The sequence below is a fragment of the Taeniopygia guttata genome, chromosome 1 (assembly GCF_048771995.1).
Source record: "Taeniopygia guttata chromosome 1, bTaeGut7.mat, whole genome shotgun sequence".
NCBI lineage: Eukaryota > Metazoa > Chordata > Aves > Passeriformes > Estrildidae > Taeniopygia > Taeniopygia guttata.
In genome coordinates this window covers 80,346,564-80,373,267 of record NC_133024.1, presented here as the reverse complement: position 1 = coordinate 80,373,267, position 26,704 = coordinate 80,346,564, and the positions used below count along the sequence as shown (strand labels likewise).

General features: G+C 36.3%; 1 long non-coding RNA gene across 4 annotated transcripts in view; it reads right to left on the bottom strand.

Moving 5' to 3' along the window:
- The window catches only part of LOC115495873 (uncharacterized), a 37,133-nt gene extending 12,173 nt beyond the window's left edge, over positions 1–24,960 (bottom strand). For 3 of the 4 annotated variants that reach the window (XR_012056848.1, XR_003961207.4, XR_012056856.1), the window contains exons 1-3: positions 19,549–24,960; positions 5,414–5,469; positions 3,176–3,428 (exon numbers count right to left, since the gene is read on the bottom strand). This is a non-coding gene — a long non-coding RNA (uncharacterized lncRNA). Of the gene's footprint in view, positions 1–3,175; positions 3,429–5,047; positions 5,238–5,413; positions 5,470–19,548 lie in introns of all 4 variants that reach the window. The other variant, XR_012056849.1, reaches the window with a different exon arrangement.
- Between the last annotated feature and the right edge of the window lie 1,744 nt (positions 24,961–26,704).

The window sequence follows — 26,704 nt, the reverse complement described above, 5'->3', positions numbered from 1 at the left end:
AAGACAATAGCTGTTGAAAGACAGATTTTGACTGATAATGAGTCAGATATTTAGACCATTCTAATAGCTTTTTAAATCAATTATTCAAAATACCTCTTTACCAAATCCTATGGCTGCAAAATAATTTTCCATTACGAGTTAAATCAGACCGTAATTAATTAGACAAATACACTTTTCAGATCACAATTTTTCTGCTTTTCCACAACGTATGCAAATTTTCGTAATGATTTTATAATAAACTTTCCCTTAGAAGCTGATAACTGGTAGCTTCAGTAAATTATCATACACACATTCAGATTTGTTAATTTAGCATCAACAGCTATGCTGAAAATGCAATGGCATGTTTAAAAAGTTGGTCATTTCATCACGACAGGCTCTAACACTTCATGGTTCTCTGTGTATAAATATTTATTGGGAAAAATTGGTAGGACATAGGTATGTAGCCTTGTAAAAACAATTCTGCAGACTTAATGATGTCAGTAGGAATCTATTTTCCTTTAAACATCATTTGTTAGTGGCTAGACATTCCTCTTCTTTCTGGACTTTCCCAGGACCTAGCAGAGAGTAAATAAGTTACTTTCTGTTTTTGATTTATTAAAAATATGCAACATCAGACAATTTTGTGCCACAGGAGTTTAAAAAAAATTGTTCAGAGAGGTGTAATATGTTATATGGGGCCCTCAAAATTCCTGCCAAAGTATTTACTGGAGGTCTAACTTGTGAGAACCATATCTTACATTCTACCATTTTCTCCTTATCCTCCACTGAGAACAATAGATTTGAAAGGAGAAGAAAAGGTTAAACAAATATTCAGTTGAAGAGTATGCTTGCAACTTTTAAAAAACAAAATATTTCTGGTGTACTCAGGAAATCACCTCTTGCAATTTCTGATAAAACTTGATGTTGATAAAAATTACATTTTTGTCACTAATTATTTTTTAGTGTCAAAATCTCTTTATATTAAGTCAACAAACTAATTTTATTTTATTATTTAAAATAACTAAAAACTGAAAAGGACCTTCCTAACAATTTGCCATGTAATTATAAAGGTTTTTTGTGCTTTATAATGTTATTCTGTTAGAAAAAATAAGAATTCATAGATATAGAGAGTTGACTGGAGATATTAGGCCTTTAAAAAATAATTAAAGACTCAGTTGTGAACTTATTGAAATAATTTTACTAAGAAAATATGAACTAGTGGCATATACCCTACCTACAGAACCTAATTGTCTTTGTAGGGCACAGTGAGAATTGGATTGTTGTGATTTATATTAGCTACAATTTATACTGCTTGTTCCAGAGTAGATGAAAAATAAAAGTACTAGAAAAGCAAAAATTATTAGCAGCAGCTACAACAATATTATTCAGAACTTCAAAAACATGAACCTGTTGGAACCTCAGACTTTGGTTTGCTGACTCAGACAATGAAAAGTGCTGTGTTGTGCCTCTGATGATCTTCACAAGAACATATTTAAGGGCAAAACTGAAACTCATGTTAAAACTTCATACTATTCAAATTCCTGAGTCACCAGTAGGGACATTTACTTATGGAGGACTTTTATACAAAATAGGTCAAAATATAATATATATATACATACACATGTCTGTACATGCATATACATGCATACACATTTATATCTCTACATATGTTTGTCAAGCTATTTCTGCTTATAGCTGAAACTAAAAGCATGGTTGATAAAAACACTGGAGATAAATGCAAAAGAAAATCTTTCTGATGCTCTCACAGCGATCACAAACAAAAGTATTTTTCACATGTTTCATTTCAAATGTTGATTGATGGTCAATGTAGCTTCCAAATTTCAACCTACATCAGTGATGGAAAGTTAAAGCAAGCCTCTGATCCTGTTAGTCTGACTCATTCCATCATAAAGGCCTTGTAGAAATTCTGTGACATATTCTTTAATGTTATTCTTTAAGGAATATCATAAATAAATATTCTTGTGAATTATGAGAATTAATTTTGCCTCTGGTTTTGTTGTATTAATAAACAGAAAGCAAGGATTAACTATTAATTTTGGAAATAACTTATTACAAAAATAGTAGTCCTACACATATGTAAATGAAAGCCTTATGACTACACAAATATTTTGGTACTATTTTTGATGCAGCTGAGGGCAATTGCATCTGTAGTTCACATTAGACACACAGATATGGCACTGCCATGAGGCTGGAGGCACTTTTTCTGTGGGAGGGATATCCTGGGAAAAGAGATATTCTGGACCTACATTACAACATATCCACAAGATGTGCCTTTAACCCTCCACAGAGTAATATATAAAATCTGAAGCATATGGTTCTTCCTCAGGCATACCTATTTGCCAGTGAGTAGCATTACGGTAGTTTTATTTTCAATATTTTCACTACCTTTTTTTTATATATATATAAATCAGCTTCAAGTATTGGAAAGCAAGTATCTCATTCCAAAGCATAAGATGAGGTCAGATGAGATAAGACAAGATGAGAAATCATGAGATGCCAGCATCAATGAAGAATGTGAAAATCACTTTGTTAGGCAAATCCTGTAAGGTCTCATTCTCCACAGAGCAACTAGGAAAAAACAGATGCCTTCTATGACTTTCAGTTGGACACTTCTCATGTGGAGAGGCTGGCCATGAAATGTGAGCCATTTTTTCATTTGATGAACACTCATGTGTTTAGCTGGGCTCAACCTGGGGCTGCTATGGACTGCTGCCCTCCCTAACTATTATAACCATTGTACAGCAAATTGCACTGAACTGCAATCACGAGCTATATAGACTACTTAAGTCTCCTTGCAACTCAGAAATGCCAATATTTCTACTTAAAATTAGAGACATGTCATATGGTCTGGAATATACGTTTGGCCAGTTCACTCTCAGTGGATTTGTTCCTTTATAATACGGTCACTGCAACCATGACCAAGGATCATAATCAAAAACCAAAGTGCACTACTTTTTGTCCTGTCCTAGCTTTGAAAATGACTGCTGATCCTGACTACTTTAGTCAGGATGCATCTGGAATATAAGCATCTGTTTTATGCTAACTTGAGCAAATGCAGGTTATCTGAGCAAATTATATATTTGTGCATGTCTCTGTGTGTGTGCGTGTGCATGAACATATGTACATATGTTCCATTTGGCCCAATAAATCCAATTTCAAATGATCATATACTCACCCCTTCCAGTGACTTTGTATGTAACAAGCCACATTCCTGGACAGCTGTGCAAATTCTATGGTATTTTTATGCAGCTCCTCCAGAAAAATACGTCCCTACACATTTTGTAAAAATCAGTACAGCAACCATGAAAATGTTTCATTGTATAATAAAAAGGTGTTTAAAATGTGTTGTAATACATCACAGGCTTCCCATCCAGGACAAAATCATTGTTTGATTCACAGAAAGTAAATTCTTTCAATCAGGTTGTCCTCTGTCATAAAAAAAAAATAACTTAAGATTTAATTAAACAAGAAATAATCATAAAATGAACAAAAAATAAACAAGATAAAGTACACCAGCTTAAGGTTTTCCCCACTTAAAACACTGAGAAGTTAATACTATGTGTGGGAATAATTCTAAAGATAAGATAAATGACAGAATCCTAAAAATACATGGGGTTAAAATCTGACAAAAAGTTGTATTTGTTCAGTAATCATACCTGGAGCTTCCCAGAATTTTTAAGTGCACAGTAAACCTTATGAAATTCTCTGCCTGCCTGAACTAAGTATAGAGTAATGAGGTTACATTTTAGAAATATAATTTGCATATTAAATCTCACCAGAGGTGATAATTTCAGCACTATCAGTGGGAGTTTATACTCAAGACACCAGATAAATGTTACACAATATCTTTTCCTAGCAACACCCTGTGTCAGCTGAGATTAAGGTTGTCAGAGTACCCAAAATAAGGTTTAATTCAGGTCAATTTAAAATTATTTTTTAATATTTCACATCTCAGTCTAGAAATTTCTAGTTTCATTCCACAGGACATGATGCAGCACTAAGTATTGGAAAATAGGGATCTTTTTTAATGAAGAATTAATATTTATGGAATATTTGGCTATATCATAATCTTTTCATGAACAAAACTAAATAATAGTGGGAGAATCGTGTGTTGGAGAAAGTGAACACACAGCAGCATTAACCTCCAAATAGTCATGCTCATTCATGCCAGCAGTGCCTTGTGCTGTGCAGTTTGCCCTGGGACACTGCTGAGCCTGTCCTCCGGTGGATATGGCCTCTTCCCAGGTAGCAGAATGCGCTTGGCTCGCTGCACCTTCTGTCTGGCACTGCACCGGAGGCCTGCAGAGCCTGACACTGCACAGTCTGTCACGTCGCCTGGCTTTAGCAAAGCTGTGCTAAAGTGTTGCAGGCTCTGTATTTGTTGACCATCAGAGTTCAGCTGGGAGACAATTTATCTTTCTTAAATACTCGTTATCTTTGTTAGCTAACTCATCATCGTTTAGGCAGCTTAAGTTCATACACATGAAGGGCACAACAGCTAATGCTGTCAATGTGGACTTTGAAATGATCTATGAAGGAGAATATAGGGCCAGTGCTTCATAATCATATACTAGAAGTGAATTACCTTTCAATACTTTTTCTGTCCATAAATCTGAAATGCTGTCAGTTCAAAATACGCAGTTGTTTCCCCGGGGAGTCTCAATTTAGATCCCATGCCCCCTCTGCAGTGCAAGGCTCCTTTACCTGCCTTTGCAGCTGTTTGACTAAGGTCAAGTGTGTCATCTGAGGTCACAGAGGGAAAGAATGACCCAGAAAGATGCTGAAACCAGGCCAGGACCTTTCAAAGTTCCCTGCTGCAACTACTGAAGCACACTGTCTCCCTTGAATAATTCTGCCTGTTGATCCCCACTGAACATACACATTTCCTAGTGCCACAGGAAATGAAAGCATACATCTAAGCTGTTGTAAGAGCTAGCATGCAGTGGGAACAAAACCCTTTTTTTACTGTTATGTCAATAACATTACTTCCATTCATGTACTTCAGGATATCCTTACATCCTGAGAAAAAATGGAAAAGAATACAAACCTGTGTCAAAATACATCTTGCTTCACACCGTGAGTCAAAATCCCAGCTTTGTGGCTCTTAGATGTTTGCCTTTTCTTTGATGGGATTGAATTTAACAGTTTTGGTTTAGATTTTTCCATCACCAAGACAGTTTGACACACTTTTCTTTCAGGAAGAAGACATCGCTGCATTTATGAGAATCAGAGTAATCCTACAAAGATTTCACACATAAAAGCCAGCCTTGAGTTACCTGCAATGTTCTTTATTTGCTACCACCATTCACACAGAAAGTTTGGGGTAAATACCGTGAAGTTACAGCCCAGCAGGTAGCCTGTGTATGGTGTCCTACATCAAAGACAGACAAAAATAGTGGATTAAACTACATACCTGAATGAAGTGGTAGGATCTGATTGTTGCATTGTATGGGGTCAGTTTCTGTGTACCTAAAATGAAAAAAAAATATATATACAAGAAAAGGGAGAGAATTAAACCAAAATCACAATTGAAAGCAACATTTAAAATATTTAGCTTTTCACTTTTCAAAATCCCAGCTCCAGACCTCATGTTTAAGTTTTCTTTGCTTCACTCACAGTGATTCCAGATGTTTAACTGGCATATAAGCAGGACCAGTAGTATTTTCCTTCTACCTGTAGGGAGCCAATATGGCTCACATTCCATCATTTAAATGCAGAACTAGTCCATTAGTTAAAATAATAGCAATTCTAAACTCCTGACATCCTGCTGGCACAGCAAGGGTGAGAGTTTAAAAAAGGCCTATGTACCAGCCATACCTTGGGGCTTGCACTCAGCTTGGGGCAGGTGACTTTCCCACCTCTCATCTCAGTCTATGTTTTTGTTCTGCTTTTTCTTTGTAGACTGTACCTTGTCTTACTCGATGTTCTGTGAACCTCCATTGCTGGTAGGAAGTACTCAGGACATCTGCTCTGAATTTACTTTTCAGATAATATCTATATGTTTGGGGATTTTTTTTTTTTTTTTTTGTAATACTGCAGTTAGGTTGGAACTGGCAGTCTGCAGGAGGGAAGGAAAGATCAGTACTATTTCTAATACCAACAACTATTTGCAAGCCCAGGGACTTCAGCAGGTATCACTTTCCTCCCAGTGACACACAGCTATCTCAAATGAGAATACCACAGACATTTTTTAACAGTAACACTGCACAACAGTTTTAAACAAAGAAAATGAAATATGTATTTATTCATGGCTAAAATACAGGGCAATTCCAAGGATGCAGAATGGAATTCACCTGGAAATGGGCCAGAACATGGAGGCCAACTTTTCACCCTGGGAAAGGATTGATGTGCAGTTTTCTGTGATCAGAGGTCATCAAGGTTTCAGCCTTGTAACTAGCCATAGGGGTCTACAGCTGTGGCCTAGCTCAAATTAGGCACTGAAGAAAACAGTAGGGAGGAGTGATCCAGCTCTCCCTAAAATAAATAGCAGGACTTCTGTAGGAGTTAGAGCACAGTGAATCACCACTTGTTTCTTAAACACCCTATTTTATCCTTGGGGCTCAAGTCACCTTCTTTTTAGTTATGATATCTGATGGGATTTCAGCCTAAGCTCTGTGGCTATGATCTTATGTCCTATAATTCAACCTGCTTCAGAAAATCTCTATTTATTGAGTGATGAATAATAGAATTACTTAGTAGCGTCTTTTAGCTTTCAGAAAGGAAAACACAGTATTGTATGCACTATTTCAAAAGTTTTCCTCTATTTTCCCGTGAGGATTTATTCTTAAAAAAAAAAAAAAAAGCCTCACTGAGAAGTATAGTAGTTAATTCAGATGGTTTCAAGTCGCCTAGAGCTATTGACTGATATATGCAAAACCTTGCCATTATGTTTTCAAAACAGCGACAAATAGAATTAGGAGTGCAACTCCTTTGATGATACTTCGAATTTTTTTTAAATTACCTTCCATTATTGTCTGGGCTTGATCCTTCTCCCCCAGAAAGTAGTGGGAGTTCTGCCACTGACTTCAGGGGAAAGGGAATTGGATTGTTTTCAGCACAGATTTTAAAACAAAGGCTTGAAATTGGCAGGAATAGAACCCTGTGCTATGAATCGAGGCAGTAGGTTGCCAGATGGCAACTTTTCGGAGTTATGCAAACAAATTTGGTTTTTTCAATACAAATATTTGAAGGGAAAAAAAAATGAAGAGTATTATTCTCATTTACCAAAGTGTCAGATCAGAGCCTTCTAAATTTTAATTTGGTTCCAAGAAAAATAAAATCTTTACCAAGATTGTTATTGCTCTAGAAAACACCTGAGTCTGGCTTTCCATGACAATTTGTACTACTTCAGATATAGTTTTGGGGAGGTGAAGAAAAACAGGAGTACTGGGGAAGGCAGGAATTCACTCTGTTGCTGGGGGAAGGCAATTTAGGAGCAGTTGGTTGACCTCAGTTTGAGGAAAACATGTTTTGTACACAACCTGAAGAGAGAGTGAGATGCCCTGAGAAGGCATTTTGAGCTTTTAAGATACATCCTTGAGGTTAGGCACTATGAGTAGCCCCATAACTCACAAGTGAAATTTTCAACATATGGATGTTGAAAATTTTCAACCACCCAGACCTACTCATCACTTAACAACCAAGAGAAAGAGGCAGGTCAAGAATACCAGAAGAGTTCTGTTATTGGACTTTTGGGTCTATTATGCTCTGGTCTGGTTTAAGTCAAGAACACACAGCAAAGACAGAAAGTGAATATAAAGCACAAAAAAGGTAGATTCTGTTTTTCCTTGAAAATTAACTTTGGATCTATTTGGAAAAATTACCTATAAGCAATAAAGAAAATTAGTATTGCTGATATCAGAAGACTTGACATTTCGCCTATTCAGTAAAAAGGCTAAACAGTAATAGTTTTGTATACAGGTCAGAATAAGAGTGCTCTAGGACCTTAACTCCACTATCACAGTCCTTTTCTCCACTGCATCTAGCATTAAAATAAAAAACAATAAAACACATCTGCCCTGAATTCAATCTACATACAGTTTCCTTCCGCCTGTGGTGAGGGGTGTGCTTTTGGAATGGTAGAAGATTTCATCTTTTAACATATAATGAAATCCACATTCCAGTCAAATATGATCAGCCCTGCCAGTGAACAAAGATATTTTTATTGTTCATGTTTGCCTTCAGAGTGCCACTGCACATTACTAAGCATGTTGGCTTCTTGCCACCTCTATTTTAAGCTGTTGAGAAATCTGGGAAGTGAAGAAATATCTGCATTTGCTTTTTAAGGGTAAAACCACTATTTAAGTAAGCAGACATTTTAAATAACTTAGGCTAGAAAACGCATCTGTTCTTAGATGGACACGCTTCTTTTAGTTAGACAGAACTGACTATATCTTTGAGTTAACCTCTTGTTCCTCATAACCCACTTGTGTGCACTGTGTTGACCTCATGGGAAAGAAAATCAAATCAATTGTAAATTGCCTGAACAGATTTGTCTGAACCCATGGAGCAGCAAATCCTACATCTACATTTTTCACTCAAGACAAGTGGTACTTGCCACACCTTCTACTCAAAAGGTCACACAGAATTTTTTATACCCACTAACAAAATTACAGCAGTGGGCCACAGGTTTGAATTCATTCTCTTCATATGATTCCTAGACCATGGAGGAAGGGAGAAGAGAATAGTAGAAAAGTTCAGAGGAGCAAGGCGAGAAAGTGGGAAGGAACACTTTCATGTTGATGAAAGAGTTTCATTTCAGATGGATCCTCTCTTCAGCTAAGTTTGGGGACTGGCATATGGCATATGCTACAGATGGATAGGCAGCAATACATGTACAGCTGTAAGGTTCTGGCACTCCTGGTCCTGGCCCACGCTGCCAGCTGGCCAGCAGAAAGCAGGTTTGCAGGATGATTTGATTTTCCACAGCTGTTGTACAAAGCATGAGGTCAAGGGAGGTGAGAAGGAGAGTGAGGGGATTGTAGCTGACTGGTCCTTGCTTACAGCACAGAGGCTGAATTCACCCATGACAACTGCAATATCCCAGGCAGCAACTTTCCCCATGTGCAAGCCCTTCATTTAAATGATGTGCTGATGTAAGGTTTAGGTCTTTACTGGGCACTCTAGAATCTCTTATGGTACAAAATTCATGAATACCATGCAAGATGGGTGGTTCTTGTCTAATCTTGTCTAATGTTTACTTGTCAGTAAATATACCAAGTAGATTGAAGTATCATTTTTTGAAAAAAGGACATCTCTGATAGCTATGTTTATGAAAACTCACTCTGTCACCCCTCTGTGTGTTGACAACAAATAGTTTTGTAAAAGAAATCAAAATAAGATCCCCTTGTTGCTGGAATTATATTCAAAAGCAAAGTCCTCTGCACACAGCCCAGAGCCTCACATTTTGGCTAGTGGGGTTTGAATCACAATTTACTATTATTTTCCCAGGAGTCAAAAGTCACTATATTCACTTTAATGGGATGGCTTACTAGAAATATTTAATTTCATATATATAAATTTTAATGAAATTTAGCTGTATATTAATTATTTGAAAATGTTTATAAACAGACAGTTTTATTACTATATTATGACAAGCCATTTGAACAAAAGGTTTCCTATGAAATTACCTGATAACACTACTTTATTCAAAATGGTAAGGATAAGGCTGGAGTATGAAAAATTCCATATTAACAGGCCTGAGTAACTGGATAAAAAATGTCAGAAAGAATACAAATATGGGAAAATCCCCCCTATGCAGAAAGGCTGAGAATGTTATGTTTGTGCTGCATGGAGAAGAAAAGGCTCTGGCCTCATTGTGATTTCTAAGGGGGCTTATAAGCAAGATGCAAAGAGGTATTTATAGCAAGGCCTGTCATGATAGCACAAAGTGTAATGGTTTTAAACTGAAAGATGGTAGGTCTAGAGTAGGTATTAAGAAGCATTTTTTTACTGTGAGGGTGGCAAGGCACTGGAACAGGTTGCCCAGAGATGCTGTGGATGCCCTAACCCTAAAAGTGTTTAAGGCGAGGTTGGATGGGGCTTTGAAACATTCAGTCTAGTGAAAGATGTCCCTGCCTGTGGCAGGGGGATGAAACTGGAGGACCTTTAAAGGTCTCTTCTAACCCCAAACATTCGAAGATTCTATGATTCTGTGAAATTCTCAGCATGAGTAAAAAACCTCTCTACCTTCAGATATACAAGGTGATCTCTGATCTGTTCATCACTCTGTAGGAACAAGACCTTGAGGGCATGATAAGTAGTTGCACAAAAACATCATCTTAGTATTCAGAGGCACTCAAAAAAGAAATTATTATACTAGGAATTATTGTGAAAGAAACAGAGAATAAACCAAAAAGTATTATTCTAGAATATAGATCTATCATTCACTCTGACTTTTAAATTTGTACTCTAGTTATCTAATCTCAGAAAACATATGTATCAGCAAGGTTCAAGCACTACTAGGATGGTTGCATGGATGACTCAATAGGCTCAAAACTTCAGCTCAGAAAAGAGATGGTTTCAGATCATAACACAAAGGTCTACAGAATCAATGTTGGCCAGAGACTCATTACTCACTGCTCTTCTAGTGCTGAAGGTGGTTGCTGGCAAAATAAAAACCCTAGTGGAATTTGATTCAAAGAAGAAACAAAGAGGTAGTTTTTAATGCAACATGAGTTAACCTTTGTAACAACCCGCAAAAGGGCCTAGTCAATACAAGAGGTATGTGTGGTATTAGTAGAAAGAAGGGTTCATAGAAGGTTACTAAATAGACAAACTGCAGATGTTGAGGGAAATACTTGAACTGAAAATAACTGAAGATTAAGAAAGCATTAGAAAGGAGTATCACACCCTGTTGTTCATTTTTTCTCCTTCTTACATGTCCACTTACAGGCTAGTGTTGGCAAACTAGATTAATCTGAACTCTGTGACTGCTCTTTCATTCCTATTGCAAACCTCTGTGTATTTTGTATGTATCATGGCTGCCTGACCAATTGCCTAGAAAGGAAACAAAAATTTATATTCACAAGCATTAATAAAGATAACTGTATTTTAGCAGATTATTAGAAAAGGTGCATGAGGAAAGTTTTGGAGAGAGAAGAGGACATTTTGGGGCTCAGTCTACTGCTTGATCCTCTGTGATAGAAGGCTAAATGAAGAATTCAGAGAGATGAGCAAGCTAAGTAGAGAGAGACCACTGGTAGGAGCAGTGGGCAATGGGGGTCTCCTGCATACTGCTCCACAGAGTTCCATTACTCTGAAAGTTTACCATCTTCAACAGAGTTCTCAATCAAATATGTCTTTCACAGTCTGTACAAAAGTCTTTTCTTCTCTCTTACATTAAGTATTCAAAAGGCTATGGAGGTAGAAGATGAAGGTAACTCTAAAATCTGGAGCTTGAGGTTTGCACCAAGTTGTTAAACTACTTCTCTCTTAATTCTGTGAATAAATATGTAACCAGACTCAGTAACCAAGACTGAAAATATGTTCTTCAAAAAGGACCTTACTAAAAATGAAGCCCCAGATTTAATTATTTCCATCTAAAATAAGATAAAAAGTGTTTTAAAAGTTGCTAGTCTTTACCTTGGGGCAAATTTTTCTTTTTTTTTTTTTTTTTCTCATTAATTTAATGGCATAGGCTTTGCATAAAAGCAGCATCCTACTTCCTTTTCTAGTAACATTTAGAACTTAGGTTTCTGAGCTTTCACTCAGATCTGCATGTCATGTAATTCATAGGTAATTTGTCTTTCAAGTATTGTCTGGTACAACAATGACTACTGGGAAAGATACACAGTTGGAAATTCAGGATACAGCATATCCCAGAGTTTCCTGCAGACAGTGTAGGGGCAAAGCCGTTCTAATCTGAGGGGGAAAATAATGTGGAAATAAATGTATAGGCTTACATCAGTTTGTCTCTGGACCAGATAAGACTCCTGCACCTTTTTTGTTTATTAAATGCAGATAAGTCTTGGGAATACAGCCTGCACTGATAGCTAAGTTCCCCTGGGAGATCCAGGAAGTCTCATGCAGACAAGGTACAGAGCAGCCTCCAGCAACCCTGGCCAATGTAGAACACAAAGGATGTGCAGCTGCAGCATGTGCATAACTTGGAAAGCTTCATTAGTCAACAATGCAGGGGAATTAAGCACCCTTTTGTTTTGGTTTTGTTTTTGTTTTTTTTTTTTCTTTTTGGTATAGACATTGCTGATGGTGACTGTGCTTTGTATTTGCATAAGGATAATCTATTGTAATGCGTATCTATTCAGGTTTACTTGTGATGCTTTCTTCTTATTCTCTTTTATAAAGAAAGAAAATGCTTTGGTCCTCTGAGAATAACATCAATGAATCCCAGAAACTATTTATTGTTCTATGTACATAATGAACTTTTGCACAGATCTTTTGGAGTGAAAGAACAGTAAATGATTCCTCTGTCCTGGAAAGGGAAGACAAAACCTGTAGATGAACATCATTAATTGCTGTTAAAATTTGACAGCCTGTAAAATAAAATATTTTAAACAGACAAACCTGGTTCAATTATCTTCTAAACTGCATGTGGAATATGTTGAGAGCTCAAGAGATGTTATTTCTACAAGAATTGTGAAGACTTATACTTCCCTTTTTACAATAGATATGCAATGGCTGGTGCCATCAGAGAAAAAAACTTTGATGATGCTTTAACATGGTCCTGACCCAGCTGGTTGGCATGCACTGTCATTCCAAAATTCCATTAACAGGGTGCCTGAGGACATGAACTCAGTTTGACTTGAAATCTTCATGTGTTTCAATTAAAAATGCATTTATTTAATTAATGTAGACATTAGAGAGAACACTAGTTTAAAAAGGAAGACTGAATCTGATAGACTATCTTCATCTTTTTTAAGACATCTGGGAAATATTGCTTTTTTTGCAAGTGTAAAATATAGGAAAGGGAGGAACGGAAATGTTGCAAATTAATAGATAGGAGGCACTGAGGAAATTATCAGGCCTATTGCACGCAAAGTAGTTATATTTGGAGGTGGATAGCTCTCTTTTCTCTGTCTCTCACTTTTTTTTTCTTTTTTTATGGCTGAGAAGACAGTTCTAATTCCACTCACAGGTGCTTAAAACAAGAGAGGTTTGGCCACAATGCAAAAAATGTTTATTGGCATCATTTAAAGTGTAAAATCAATGCTTTTTGAAATACAATAAATGTGACAAAATTCCACCATTGCTGACACCTAAAAAATTTCATTGAAAGAGAAAAGTGAAGAGATGAAGGAAAAATACAGCTAAGGGACATATCACCATGGACATTGCTATTGAACCTAGTCCCCATAGACTCTATTTTCTATTTTAAGGGAATGTTCTGCTACTCTTACCAATTTAACTTACTTTAAAGATCATTTCCAGTCCACAGCAGACTCTAAGGCCTTATTAAAATAAGATTCAAACCCCAAGTACAATTGCTTTTTTTGAAGCCTTGGAAGATCTCATGAAGAAGGTGCCACTTCAGTCCTGCTTTTATAGATGCAATTTTCTGATGCAGCGTTCATTTTAAATAATTAGCTGCCATGTGGATTGTGGTCACAAATGGATACATCTTTCCTAAGACACTCTGTATGGTATCCATTCTTATCAACCTAATGTAAACAGAGATTTAGTTACCCACAGACACACCACATAGATCTTATCTAGCACAGAAATACCAAATTAGCACTGACTGATTCTTAGGTAGCTATCAGCTAGCTGGCAGCTGTGATTTTTCCTATCCAGTACATCTGCTTGGTACTATATGCCAAGGCTAGATCTAGGGATTTTGGCACCTTGGTCTGGTTGGACAAATCCTTTGACGTTTTCTCCTTGATGTGAGACCAAACAATGAATAGCTTCAATTGCATGTGCACTTAGCATTGTCTAGATTATTTATTTACTTTGAACAGTTGTACAAATGGGACAATTCTTCAATCTGATAAAAAGAGGGGAGCTTTGATAATGATGTGTCAGAGAGTGGACACACAAGTACTGCTTTTTGAGCTGCTGTCACAAAGTTTAATCTCAGTTACTATAAAGGAAAGTGGTTGTCTATGAAGGTTTTGTGGCCTGTTGAAAGAGATTCAAAAACCTAAGAAGAAGACAAGCATTCAGATTCTTTAAGATATTATGCAAATGGAGCCATAATATCTCATGGTTGTCCTGACTTAGTGCAATAACACAACAGAATAGATTTAAATTTTGCTGATATTATGCACAAATCCATTCCAGTAGCAAGAACATTGCTGTAGTTCTGCTGCTTTTTTTTTTTTTTTTTTTTTCAGCTGCTCTTTCCCTTCCATCTTTGCCAGCTCCAGAGTCTCTGAAGATGCACAGTAGCTCAAAGGAACTGACCCAGCTAAAATACTCTTGAGGAAGTGAGAGGGTAGCAGACACTTCCTCTCATAGAAAACTGTTCTTAACAGGTTTCATTATGTGGTGGCTCACAGGCTAGACCTGCCACTAGAGAGGAGATAGGGACAAGCACTAATGAACAGCCTTGGAGATGGGCAGAACATTCCCTTTAACCTTCTTTCCACGTTAAAAACACCAGCTAACCATAACATGCTCTGCAGAGCATCTCTTTCTGAAAGACAGAAATAAAAGTAATTTAAAACAACAAAAAAAAGGAGTCCTATTTTTACAGGTTTTTCATAAAAGAGTACACCTTCACTGGGAATGTTAAATGGAAATTCCATTAGATAGAGTAGTTTGAAAGCTGCTGATTTCTGGTGAATGGGCTCAGCTGTGGTTGAGTGCATATGCAACACAGCAGATTTTGTGTGTGAGACCAGCCTGACAGCTCTGGTAAGGACAGAAAAGGTCACAGATGGGCTGAACTAAAAGAAATCAGGACCCCAGCTTCTGAGCAGTTCTGGACACAGGGTAGTGCTGCTTCTCTGGGACTGACTCTGCTGAGCAGTAGTTGACTGCAAATGATACAATCTGGTTTGGAGACTTTCAGGAACAGCAAAGTTGCCTAAAGTATCTGGACATGGGATGGGCATGGTGGGGGAGGGGAATGGTTTTCTAATTTATTTTGCACTTGTGAAATCGCCATCAAAATTCATCAAGTCCCAACAAAGTCACTCATCTTTTTTGCATAATCCATTGCTGTGAGAGGCATAAAACAACAAAGCAAGTATGAGCAGAGCCTCTGTCTCTGGGAGCATCACTTTTTCTTTCCCTCAAAAATACCCACCTCAAGAAAGCTACATGCTGAATGTTATAGGTATTACTCCACACAAATCTTTCTCTTCCATGTTTCAAAGGGATGAAATGGCATACGACTTTTATCTTTTTTAAATTATAGCTCTTTTTATTTATAAAGACTTCAGCTTGAGAAGCTGTTAAAAGTAATAAACCACATCTTTCTCAGAATGCAATTCCATTATTTAATCGTGCCCAGAGGCAGCAAAAACACTGGAAAATAATTGTCTTTTCGTCACTCAAGCATGAAACGCCCAACATTGTTTGAAATCTAATTCTAATAAACGTTTAATATTCTAGTTCAGAAATCCCTTGACCATGGGTAAGTACAATCTCATTTCTCAGTCTTTTAAAACAGTTTGATGAAGTATCCCAGCAGGCATAAGTTGTCTTTTCTTCTCTAGATTTTTTTTTTCTGTTGGCAAGGTTTCACTTTTTGCAGCCAGATCTACCAGATCACAATTTCAATAATATTTAAGCATCTCCATAAGACATTCATTCATTTAATTTCTTCAATCTAAAAATTCTCTTTTAATTTTTGGGAAAACCACATATGAAGAAAATGAAGCACAGGGAACAGTGGATGCAGAGATTCTGTAGCTAAATGAATATGGGAAGACTGTATTTACTGCAGTGGCATTGTTTTGGCACAATTTGTCTTTCTTGGAATTTTTTTTCCTACTAATTAGCAAGTTATTAGAGTATTTTAGTATATTTTTCCACACCATGATCAAGAGATTTTTTTCATATATCACAAAATCACAAGATTCTGGCACTTAGAAATAAACTAATTAATTAATGTTAACATTGTAACTTATAATTATAGGCCTGGTAAGTTAAGACACACACTAGGATGATGTTGTTACAGGACTGGATGTCTGTTTCATTCTGAGGACAGGAGAATGGAAAAATAAACACAAGATATGAGGATTGATATTTACTACAAGTGGCCCATAAACAGTAGACTTAGATTCACATTAAAAGCTAAAGTCCTATAAATAGTCCTACCTATAAGCTGCTTTGATACAGATGCTATTAAATAATACAGAGTTAAAAAATAAAACCTTTGCAATATGGAATACATCCAGTGCTTTTTATAAACTCTGACTAAAGTGAAACAATTTGAGCATGGACAGAAACCATATTGCAAGTTACAGTTTGTGAGTTACTCCTCCTTTTAAAAGCTCCAGTGAAGTAACTGGGCCATTTCATGTTACAATTGAAAAGATCAGGGCCTAAAATAGTGCAGGTGAAACAGGGAATCTTAAATTACTTTTAACTCCTGCAGGTACATGCAGAGTACCTGAATCAATCAAGAAAATGGGCTACTGACCTGAAAAAAAGAAAATTAAATAAGCACATGGCAGAGAAAGGAGAATAGGTATTTGCAACGGTGCAGTAGTTACACAAGAAGAATGCAGAAAAAAAAAAAACAAACCAGGAGACAACAATTTATATACCAAACAGCTCATTAAAAGCATTGCTAATTTTTTATAAAGCAGAGCAAATACAAAAGAGGCAGTTAGCATTTTTGTATATTTGGGCATAGATAATTTGTATATTTGCCATAGATTTGGGCATACTGTTTTTCACTATATTCATTAAAAAGTGAAGCCATCTCCCTTTCCCAAAATGTACTGATTGGAACCTGGGGAATGAACCTCACCCTGAATGCTGAATTCCAATTACATTTGGAAATGTCTAAATAATTTCTTTGTTTATTTCTTTGAGGAAGGTGTTTAGATTTACTTTGATTATGTGTGAGTTTTATATATATGCATATATATTTCTAAATAATGTTAAGTTTTTTAGCAGAATAAAAAAATATTATTCTAAATATGCATTTTTCACTAAGATTATACTGAATAACCTTAAAGACTATCAAGGTAGTACACAGCACAGAGAATAGCTGAATTCTCTGTCCTCCTGGATTCCTATTTGCCTTGCCAAATCTGTAGTGAAAATGTAATAAAGGGGCTCGGTGAGTGGATTTTAAATTAACTGACAATTTGAGCTTAGAATGATCACTGTTTTGTGACTATTTGGGGAACATGACTGCTGGAATAAAAAATGGATAACGACAAAAACTATTCTCCTCTGACAAACCATTCTTCTAAAGAAATTGAACTGTGTTTTGTTTGTTTTGTTTTTTTTCTCCTCGGCAGAGAGATGATACTTAATCCATTGAGATGTAAAAACTCTATAAAGGAGACTCTTTACAGGAGCACTTAGGTCACTAGGTTAAAGAAAGTAAATGGTATTCCTAATGGAAGATAAACGGTTGCCCTGTGGGGTTTTATCTGTCATACTAATCTCAGAAAGCATTTCATATAAAAGTAGAGTTAAAGAGACTTAAAGCAAGCTTCGTCACTGCAGTAAACTAATACCTGTGGCTTACTGCCTCTGCCCTACATATGTGAAGTGTTTCAAATGTTTGGCAGGAAGCTTTTTCCCACATTTGGCTAGGCGTACTCAGTGAACCCAATGTGAGATAATCCAAAACAATTCAGGTTCAACAAAGGTTGGGAAAATATTATAGAGGACGTAAAGCTTTGATGGAAAGCTTCTTTGATCTTGAGATTATAAAATACACAATTTCTAATCTGACAAATTTTTAGCTGCAAAGCAGAATATCTAAACATTCCTCTTTTGTCATAACAGTTTAATCCCTTAAGAATGTGATTTAAACCACTGGGGAGCAAAGGTTACCACATGATTTGTACGAAAGAGGAAACCTGCCCCAGACACCTAGATAGAAAAATGTGAAGGCCTTTAAATTATATAACTAAATACTATCTGCAGATTGGCACTGCCAGGTCACCTTCAGTTCAAGCTGTGTCAAGTATCTGTTGTTCCAAACATACTTGTTCACTGAATGAATACTAAAACACTTATGATTATTTTAAACTTTGGATTTTGTGTTCAAAATGACCCACTTTGCCACGCATGAAAAATAGCATCAGTACAATAAGAGTTTAGGTATCAAGAGCTGTGGAGTGGGAGGTTTTGTTCTGGAGTTGGTTTTGAGCATTTCTGATGTATTTATTAATCTCATAAAAGGTATTTCTTCTTCCTACCAATCTTTCTTAGGGCCATAGACTGAAAAATCTGCCACTAACATAAAAAAAATGATTTTTAAATTAAAATCACCCTTACAAAGCATTGTCTACCTTTTAGGGCAGCAATTTTTGTAAGGAAGTACGATCAGCAAAAGTAAATACAAAATTGTTTTGAGTTATGCACACTATGATTCAATATCACAAGTCACACATGAATCCATGCATTGGAGTTCATAAAATATGTCTTTTGGTGCTGATATACCAGCACAAATCATTAGCCATTAACTTGATCATAAAATCTAATAGAGCACTAGACAGATTCTAATGTCTTTTAAAGTCAGTTGGCTCAGACTTCAAGCTTATTTTTTGAGAAAAAAAATCAAACAACAAAAATCTTATTTATTTCCTCTCTGAAACTGAAAGCAAAGTTCATCTTTTTGTTTGAAAAGCCAACAAGTAGAAATTTAATTCCATGGTGATTTGATTTCCATGAATCTGCACATTAGTGTTTGTCACTAATGTTTGCAACTAAATATCTTTATCCAAACTCCATTCAGTTTTCAGCTTTTTTAACAAATTGTTCCCTACCCTATAATCATGCCTGAAAAAGAGAAAAAGTCTGGGACCAGAAGACAGGGATTGAAATAATGACTAGAATGGGTTTTTTACAGTCATTATACAAATGAATATAAATAGTGATGATTAATACATGGATTGTCAATTTAGAAAGCATAGCCCAGTACAATGTTGTATTACAAAATGAGGAAAACATGGATCTTTATGGTAGCGTTTTTTACCGTAACCAAACTTTTGCTTATACTTGGGCAGAAATCTTCCCATTCAGTGGGGAAAAAATAATGTTGATAAGAATGAATCTCCATAATCTCAAATTTAGAAGAAATCATATCAGAAACAGTAGGTATATTAGTTCCTGACATTGTGTTAGTTCTTATGTTTCTTCTTCCTACATTAATGATAAAAGTATTTGTTTTTTCCCTTGTCAAAATATGCAACTCTTTCTCTTAATCATTCCAAAATCATCACAAAAATTAATTTTACAAAAAAAACCCTCAACAAAAATCCCACATACACCCAACAAAACCCACACAAATTTTGGTCTGTCACATTAAATCCAGTGAAAACCACCTAATAGGTGCAAAAGGAGAGTAAGTTGGGAAGAGAGGCACCCTAATTGCACAAACCCGATTCCTTTTGGAAGCAAGTATATATTTGATTAGAAATAGGATTTTTAAAATAGCTGCACACTTACTAATCCTTCTGTAATCACAGCTGATCTTCTCCACATGCCCTGTAACCACAAAATGAGGCTTCTGACCCAGTGTAGGGAGGTAGGGTCTCCGCTCCTCATGCACAAAGGTTGAATTAAGGACGTGGTATTCCTGGAGCTCCACAGAATTTGCAGTATGTGGCTCTGCCTGGCTCCTCACCTGCTCAGGCAGACATTACATGCAGGGATTATCAGGTCTTTTCCAGTTTCCCTAGGCTGTTTCTGTTTCCTGGCAGTGTAGAGTTTGGACCATTAAACTATATAGACTTCTGTATAAATCTAGGCTAATATTATAACAGACATTATTCATTTCAAAGGTCAAGACATCTACCATTAAGAACTCCCTTTACCATCCTCTATGTCTTTGAAATGCTATCCATATTTTCAGATTCTGTTATGCTCTTCAGCAAAACAATTTTGGATGTACAGTTGTGTGCTGATATAGCAAAATAAGAAAGTCCCATAACATTAAAAACATATTTTCAATGTGTTTCCATCACTAAACATCATTACAGCTAAATGGAATTGAGAGAACATATGATTTCTTAAAATAATCAGAAAGAATTTTTACACAGCATATCCATTACAACTTATTCCTTTCAGCCACAAAAATTATTTACAGAGGTTTCATAAAATATTTACATAATGTTTTCATTAAATACATTATTGTTAATATCCATCTGAATCAAAGAGTAGACACTGGGGAAAACCTGTGAGAGAGAAACAGAGAACTGGGAGAACACTCATGCTGAAACAAGCTACATACACCCATGTGACTGACCCAGAAACGATTTAGTTGTTGCCAGTACAGCTGTCTTTGAAATCAGCCAAACAACTATATTCTTCTGCCAAAAAAAAAAAAAATAAATAAAAAAAAGAAACTTTCATAGTTTGGCATCAGTGTTTTGCAATCAGTTTGTCAGAGCAGCTATTTTAATTTTTAAAGTGATTCTTCTCTAATCTTTAATTTTTATCTCTTTAACAGTGTCTTGAACAGTCTTAACTTTCCTGACAGAAACCTCTTCTCTATGTATCCTCCTTCGAACTTACCTTTGTCATCTGCTGTTTCCATTGTTCTTCCACTGATGTGGATTCATTTCATTTGTCCAACTTTTGTCTTTGCTCTCAAGACAGATCAGTAAAATAAAACCAAACTCCTTATATGTTAAAGTCTGTCCTTGCTTCAGTCTCACAGTCTTTCAAAAGTCCCCTCAATGACCGATTATTTTGCTTGTGTTTTCTTGATATTGTCGGTTTTGACTGGATTTCTGCTAAATATTCCTGTGCAAGGTTGTAAAATCTTCCTTCTTTCAGAACATGCCTTTTTGCTATCAATTGCAGGTTGTTACTTCCTTCACTTGAGAACTTATTATAGTCCTAATGCACATAATAATATTTAATGACCACTTTCTTCCCCCATGCCAAATCTTTCCTGTCTGCTGACGTGTTGCGCAGTTATAAATCATCACTAGGATTTATCTTTGCTTTTGTTTAATTACACTTGAAAGGTTTCTTTTTGTCTTAGTTTTCTTCCAGTTTTGCTGTTGCTTTATTCATAATTTTTCCAACTTGTTGTCTCACTTGGATATTGAATTTTGAACCCAGACTTGTTCATATTAGTCTGTGAAAATAAACTGCAATATTGTCTTTCTGACCAATATTTGTGCTGTATTACAAATAGTCTTCTAAAGTGCTATGTTCTCTAGGAAGTTTTCATTTTCTGTCTTATTACAGTACACTTTGTTCATCCATCATCCACTCCAGCAGTTTTGTATCCTTGTCCTTGTAGGGTTAATCTCAGAAATTCTTATTTAGGCAGAATTCTTCACAGTATAACATTTTTGCTCCTTTTAAAGGTCCAAAACATGACAGAACTGAAGCAGTATCTCTGAAAGGCCTATGACTTTTTTGAGTTCCAAAAATGTCACTGCAGGTATCTACATTTAGACACCTGAATGATGCCATGTCCAGCCTAAGACTGGTTTTAAGCTCCCTCTGTAGTCCAGAACAAGTGTTCAAAACAAGAATTACTCTCCAGAGATGCACTTTTTCTATTCATTGACCAGAAGGGAACCCACTCATTTCACTTCCAGAGAGGTCAAGTTAGTTCAGTGCATCCTGTGACACATCCATCTAGTCATGGGAACAGTGGGTATTACTTTCTTCTCTGTGGTTCCTGAATATCTGAAACTGTCCTGATTTTTGCTATATTCATTTCGTTTAAAATTTAAGATGGAAAATTTACCCTTTTGTCTAGCTTATGCTGAGCTCTAACTAGTATGAAAATTTATCTGGTTTCAGGATCAATGATGGAATATATCTTCCTGGATTTCTTCACTTCAAGTGTGTGTCAGAAATAGGAATTAACTCAAATAATTGCAACATAGCAGACTGAAGAAAGATTAGGTTATTCTAGGAAAAGATCACCAAAAGAAAGTTTTTTGAGACAGCTTCAACAAAGCAAAATATACTCATATTCCCTAGTTCAGTCTGGGTTGGCTGACAGGAAGCTCTAAGGAGACAGCATTGCATTTTTTTTTTTTTTAATTTAACATGGAATGTTAAATGAAGTCAACAACATTAGCCAGAGGTCAAGAAAGTCTGAATTTCAATTTGATGAGGTTGACCATCAATCATCTGAAAGACCAATATTGCAAACCTTTGACTGTTCTGTCTCAGGAAGAATAAGTAACACAAAAGAGTGAACATCATTCTTTCCCATTGATTTTAAATGGAAATAAAGGTGACTGCACCACAAGTACTGAGCACCTTTCAGGACAGGACTTAAGAGAAGAGAAAATGAAACTAAAGTTATAAGAATAGCAGCCTGGAGGTATAGTTACACAAAATAGTCCAGGCAATAGGATGTTTGGAAATAGAGAATGTTAAGTAGATATTACCTGTGTGGAGACCAGGACTTTCAGGAATCCCTGAATATGATTCTCTATATATGATTATTTAATTATTAAATTACATCATTAACTAAATGTAAATATTTGAGTGAAGAAGATTACTGGAATATGACAAAAATATTTATAATTTCTTTCTCTGTAAGGACTGTCTCATAATGATTTGTGCAGAACAAAGCTAATTTTGGAGATGTTAGGAAGTTGGGATATTTAAAAAATAAAGAAGATTTACAACAATTTACATAGGGAAGGTGAAGAGGGGAGAGAACTCTAGAGTATTTAGCTGTCAATGTTATTTTTAACATAGATATAAATACTTCTTTCACCAGAATGGACATGCAAATTAAGCCCAGAGCAAACCATTTTAGGATATAAATGTTCTTCACACTTGTTTTCCTTCTTTGCAGATGATGGCAACAGTGAATGTTGCCAGAGAAATTTGTAAAAATAACCCTGAACCCAAATCTGAAATGAAGTGCCCTCCATGGAAAAACTGGCTAGGCTGGAAGAAGTTGGTTTCAGAGTTAGCTAGGCAGGAGGAGCATGAATAGAAGAACAGCTGAGTAGGATAAAAGCTTCATCTGGAAGGGACAAATGAATTATTTTGGAATTAGAACAAAATGTAGTCTGTTTCCTACTCAGAACCACTTTGAAGGTCTAGAGTCAGAAAATAAGAAACAGATTTGATTAAGTGAGGCCAAGTAAACATTGCTCATGAAGAGACAGGAAAAAAAATCAATACTACTGCAGGTAAATCTGCAGACTGGGAACAACAAGGAAATGAAGAATAATGAAAAAATAGCATGACCAGAAGAAAGATGAAAGTGTACAAAAACATCTGGTAATTACCTGCACGGTTCTTCAGAAAAGATAGCCTCCTACTCAGACTTAGTGTGCCAAGAAGCTTATCAAAAGTTCATTCTCTTGACAATCCAAGTTCTTGCTAAAAGGCTATAATTGACTTCTGATAATTTTAAACTGGAACCAAGAACAAGGACCAAGAAATGTGTAAAAAAAAAAATGAAAAAAAGAAAATGGAGGAATTCTGCTCAAAGTGTCCACTCCAAAGTACTGAAACATTTTGTGTCAAAATCTAGAACATTGGCCATTTCTTTTGGGCAAGGCAAAGCAGGTGTCATTTGGAGAAGATTGTGATCATTAGGAGGACAGAATCACCTTCCCTTTAGGCATTTAAATTGAATAATAAACATTAATTCCTCCTTTTACAAAATCTTAAATTCCTTGGAAATTTACTTTCAACTGTATTGCTGTATTCAGAGCAGCATTCCCTTTCTAGTGCTTTCTAGCAAGAGTTATCTAGTGTTTAGTGTTTCTTGCTAGAAGTGAGCTGCTTCTTGGAGCTTCTCATGTAAGATATTCTGCTGGTTGGCAGGAAGCCTAAGACTTTGTAGTTCTGCATGCAAGTTTGTTCCAGGAATCCAGTCTTTGGCTCTTTATCCTCTTTTTTGTGCTACTGATCCAATGATTTTAAATTGCTTTTTAAAAGTAATTTAATGAACTAATAATGTTTTATTTCAGCTTGATATGCATTTGGTTGGTTTACTCGGGATACAGTTACCAAACATGACTCACCCCAGGATGATTATGTTTCAGTTTCAGCCAGGTGCTCCCAGGACTTGGCAACCATCATCCTAAAGCTGATGTCTGTACTAATTCTGCACTTAGTGACCTTCACGATGTGGGTGTTTGGAATGATTCTGTTGGCGCAAATACAAATTCTCTCATGCAACCATCTGTTCCTTGTGGAGAGGAATTTTCAACAGGTATCTGGGATGTTTCATCTACAGCACTCAGTTTTCAACACAACTCCCATATTTCTGGTGGGTAAATAATGCCTTCACTGCCTTGCAGAAAGGGCCACCAGTGATACTTGGAGACAGGATCCTTTTTCGGTCTTAACTGTAAAGGGAACCTGCTGAGCACTTCCTCAGGACACTTTAAAACAACCTCAAGGCTGAAGGCTGGTCTTTCAACCCAAAGATCCTTATTACTCCCATTCTTCCATCAAATAACCATTTTTATAAACCCCATGCTTACCTGCCCTGGCTGCTTCTGAAGATGGACCAGTACATGGCCAGTTGATGACCAAGGGTTTTGACTGGTTTGGTTGTAGCATAGTGTGCCCAACGTGCTTGAGTCTCTTTGATACCCTGACTTCAGGAACTACAAACATCATTCACAGAAATTTTTTCTTAATTTGGCCTACATCAAACAGCAGGCAGGGAGAAAGGTTTTCATTTTTCTCAATTAACTATAAGCTTAACAGCTAGTTCCTAATGTAAACCTTAGAGGATTCCTGTTCCACTGGAACCAATGCCGGCATCTGTGCGGCATCTGTTTTAAGACAGCTATACCAGTATAGAATGACATTTTTGCTTAGTATATGCAGGTTAATTTCCTTGAGGTCATTACTGATTTTATATGCTCTTTGGAGACTTCCTGCTCTTCAGAAATTCTTGCACAGTTTATCTACCACTTAAATGCACTACACGAGTAAAGAAATATTTTGTATACAGGAACAGTTTTTTTGCAATCTTCAGGTTTAAAAAAAGAAAAAGTGGAAAAAAATCACTGTCATTTGAATATTGAAAATGAAGACTTCTCTCTGCAGTAAGAGATAGACTAACTCATATAAGGCACACATTTGTACAGAAGATAAACAAAGTTCCTATATGGATTTTCAGAATCACAGGTTACATGACAACGATTTTGAAACAAATATTGTCATTTATGTGGTGCACAGGGGATTTTGCAGCAAAATTTAGTGTACAGCAATTTCTCTTTCGGTATTTCTGAGACACCTTCTATTTTAGGAACTTATATTTTGGGGCTAAGTATGTCTTTCTTTTTAATATTTCAATATTGTAAGGCTCAAGAAGTCTTTATTGGTTAGGAGGGAGAGGAATTATGCTGTCTTATGAAATATTTCCCAAACAAATCCAATGCATGGAAAAGTTTTGAAAATTTAATTCAATTTACCTCATCTCATTTTGATTTGTGTTTCAGGGATTCTCCCTTCCAGTTTAGTGTGTTACACTCTATACAATGGCAAGAAATTTTAGGAGTCAATCCGAATTGGCACCAATGTCAACTTCCTTTGTTGTCAGACCACTTGCAGTGCTCAGTGCTCTGCAGAAATTATCACAGCCACCTGATGCAGAGTCTCTGAGTTCTTCTGCTTCTTCAACTTAGATTTCATGGAATCATTGAGTCACAGAATCTTTTATGTCTAACTGTTAAGACCAGAAGTCCAGCCATTTACCCAGCACTGAGAAGTCCACCAATAAACCATGTCCCTGAGAACCACATCTACACATCTTTTAAATATCCTCATGGATGGTGACTTGACCACTTCCCTGGGCAACCTGTTCCAATGTTTGACAACCCCTTCAGTGAAGAAATTTTTCCAAACATCCTATCTAAACCTCCTCTGGCATTACTTAATGCCAACTCCCCTTGTCCTAAATATCTTTCTTATTTCAATCCTATTAAAAATGTCTTACCTTATGTGTAGTTTTTCATGTATTCATTTATGATCTTATCTTTGTAGCAGTTAAATCCTTTAATGTATTCTTTTTGGAGACAGCTGGCATACAGAATGATGAGCAACGTAAGATTCTAAATCAGGGAAGTGTCTACAAGCAGTCAACGCTTTTTTTTACAGATAAGTAGTAGTTCTTTCTGCTTCTTCTCCTAACCAGAAGAATACAAGCCAGTTTCAAATAAAAAGAGTGCGGCTATATCAACCGTAATATTTTGGTCAAACTAATAAAGATTTTCAAAGTGTATGGCCCATTCAGACTTTCTCTTTCTTTATGTTATTTAACTGGTTAGGAGGTTTTAGAGCCAGAAAGGTGGGGAATCAAAATCAGTATAAGCTGCAAACCTGAGTAACTAATGATGCACATGCTCCTTATGTCCATAGCGCTTCATTGCAAGTGCAACAGTTGGGATAAAAATGTGCGGACCATATCTTATGATGCTTCATCAAAATTCCACAAGTGCAGGAGTGTATTCTGCAAGTGGTACTCTACCAGTGGGACTCTGGGCAGTTACAAATGTGCTCCTCTGGAAAACTTTGGACTTTTGAAAGCATCTGCTTAAGCCCTTCTTCTACGTTAGAAGGTATTCAGAGAAATGCTATCTTGAGGGTTTATTTTTGGGTTCTTTCTTTTAGTGTTTAAAGTGCATTTTAATGGCATCAGGTT